Below are 3,341 nucleotides of genomic sequence, written 5' to 3'. Positions count from 1 at the left end.
CGGGGGGGGAAGTTGGCCGTGCCCTTTCAGAGGAACCATCCCGGCATTTGCCTGGAGCGATTTAGGGAAATCACCGAAAACTTAAATCAGGATGGCCGGATGCGGGATTGAACCGTCATCCTCCCGAATGCGAGTCTAGTGTGCTAGCCACTGCGCCACGTCGCTCGGTGTCCCATGTTATCATTTTTTTGCGTGGAAAAATGGTTACAGATAAATAAAAAATAATTATTTACTTCGTAATTTTTGATTGGCTAAAACTAAAACACTCCCTCTCCCCCCCATAGGGTGGGGTTTGAGGGAGAGGAATTAGAGTTTTACAAAGGGTGACGCAAATACTGTATTATTTTTTTCCGCAGATTCGGATAAGTTTTGTTTGTATCGTGGTCATGATGCCACACAACTTTTAATTATCAAACAAATTATCTGAATAGCTAACTAACTAACCAAACATCCTACTTTTTATTTGTCCATAACCATTTTCCAATCAAAAATGAGAACATGAATTTTCTTGAATTACAGCCCCAACTACCAAGAATCAAAACAAATGTTTAACACATATTTGTACGTAGTTTTTTTTAATGTAGAATCTGATTCAGCAATTAAAAAAATGGGGGTTCCCATTTGAAATTTTAAAGTTGCCTCCCGCCCCACCGCCAGGGGGCGGAGGTGGCGGGCTAATTTTAGCATCAGCACATGCCCCTAGAAAATAATCAACTTTGGATTCTACACATTTTTTTGTGTGAAGCTTATTTCTCGAGTTACTCTGGTTTGTCAAGTTAAAATTTACGTCCTGTATAATGAAAACCATTACAAAAACCGTGTTCATAGTGACCTTCTGGGACCTAGCATTAGACAAAATTCGAAGTGGTACATTCGAAGTAACTCGCACTTGTTCGCACTGCATGTAACCCCCCATTGTGAATATGAAAAAATGGTGAGCATTGCTGTACTTGTCAGAGCTGCCTGCAGAAATTAATCACTATTACCATACCACCGTGACGCTTCAAATATTGATACTAGTCAACTACAACATCGTAGAGCAAATCTTACCTTCTTTCACTGTTGCTTTGTGTCTTTGTGTAGCAACTCATCTGCGACTTTTTAGCAACACGGGCCACACTTAACGACTGCTGAAATGGGCACAGTGTCAGTATCCAGAGAGATATAGATTCGGCCCATCGATAGAGCCGGCCCATACACGACAACCCTGTCCTATATTATCACTTTAAGCACCCTCAAACCCCGAACTCTGCAGCTTGTCCAAAACCCCCATTTACTGTCAGTAACCGAAATCTGCGCTAGCAGCAGACCTGGGAACTTACCGCAGCACGCCAATGGGCCCTATTGTGGGAATGTACCAATGCTCAGCTAAAGAGGACTATTACATTTTTATTGCAAAATTTAAAAAAATGATGTTATCTATAATCTTAAGTACTCTAACTGAGAGAAGGAAACGAAAAAGCTTTTAAGGGGAGACGGAAGGCAGTTTTTATCCCTATTCTACCAACGCTATTTTACCTTCTGAATAGATACACTTTTCAAAACAACTATGAAATGAAATTTTTACTGCATATATATATAACATATATGCCTAATTTACAAGTAAAATGAACATAAAACCTCTTATGGTTGTGAAGAAAAAAAATTTAATCTTTCACTAGCAAAATTTAACTGTTTTTTGTACATTAATTATTATAAAACAGTTTCTGATTGTTTGGTGGTTCTCAATTTACTTGTATTAACTTATTACCATCTTCAGTACAAATTGGCCAAGTTTCATGTTTTTAACCCCGTTAGTTTATCAAATAATGGTACCTGAAAGTAAAAAAAATGTAGCTTTGAGAAAAATCCACTTAAAGTTTAATATTGCAATTCTATTGTAGTTGTTGATGAGAATTACTTACCATTAATATTTTCCTCCACCATACTGAGCATCATCTGAATGATACTGGTCTCCTTTTCGTCTCTCGGTCTCTCTTCTTTTCTGTCTGGCTTCTTCTGTTCATTTTCAATTAGCAATATCTGCTTTGCGGATTCTCTCTTTATCTATTTGCACCAATGGTTTTCCAGTATTTCCACTAGATTTTAATGCCCAAAAATTCCAAAACATCCAGTTTTCTAATTACACCATCATTGAAGCATGAAATAGCATCATAAACACCAAATTTGAGGGTTGTAAGCTGAACAAATACAGTTTTCGGTAACTGGTTCCAAATGACAGAATTCACACATTCATTTAAATTTTAGTTTTTCCCATGAAGACATTTCTTCAACAAGGTATCTTTACAAAGGTCTCTAAATATGGTTTTAATTTCATTCATTAATGATGCAGGTAAAGAATGTTTGTGGTCATATCTGGTACTTCTCCCGTACTTGCACCAAGTGTCAGGATCATTCGGGCAAAGACCGTGCACTGAATTTTCATTTGTGGAAAGCTTATGGAAAAAGATAGCTCATACAGATTTTTTCATGTTTTCTAAATTCCCTACATTTCTTCTTATGGCCGAGCCATAATAATTCTGTATTCTATCTGTTTCAACATTTGTCAGGCGACCTTTACCACCTGTCTTCTTACCATCTTCCAATAATATGTTTGACTTTTCTTTCAATAATCTTCTCAACCTGACCCCATTCTCTTCTGGACATGCCCAATGCACTCTAATTTAGAAATTGTGACATTAGGACCATAGGCTTGTTCTGCACATACCCGGTCATAAGCCGTGCTGTCGCCGTCCCCAGACTGCACAGAGCGTCAGGAAAACCATCATATCCCACGAAAAAATTGTCGTATTTATATAAAACAAAAACTATTTCACGCCGGAAAGACCAGGCATTTCAGCTCTGCTAAAATCTAAAATTCGAATTTTTGAAGCCCACTTGCCTTCCTTCTCCCCTTAAAGACGAGGAAGTATGTAATAACTTGTAGTCAATTGCAACTAACTTTATTCAGAATACATAGGGCTTTGTAAGAAAAGTGTGTCCTACCTACAGGAGGTAGTAGAGGAAGAGTTCCCGTAACGATATTTGCGGAAAGCAACACCCTTTTATATAAGGGACAACCTGTCCTCTCATTTGTGGAAAGCTTATGGAAAAAGACAGCTCATACAGATTTTTTCATGTTTTCTAAATTCCCTACATTTCTTCTTATGTCCAAGCCATAATAATTCTGTAATCTATCTGTTTCAACATTTCTCAGGCGACCTTTACCACCTGACTTCTTACCATCTTCCAATACTAATGGTTCAAATGGCTCTGAGCACTATGCGACTTAACTTCTGAGGTCATCAGTCGCCTAGAACTTAGAACTAATTAAACCCAACGAACCTAAGGACATCACACAC

The sequence above is a fragment of the Schistocerca serialis genome, chromosome 12 (assembly GCF_023864345.2).
Source record: "Schistocerca serialis cubense isolate TAMUIC-IGC-003099 chromosome 12, iqSchSeri2.2, whole genome shotgun sequence".
In the NCBI taxonomy this organism is placed as follows: domain Eukaryota; kingdom Metazoa; phylum Arthropoda; class Insecta; order Orthoptera; family Acrididae; genus Schistocerca; species Schistocerca serialis.
The sequence above is the reverse complement of the archived record's forward strand: the minus strand, read 5'-3'. Positions refer to the sequence as shown.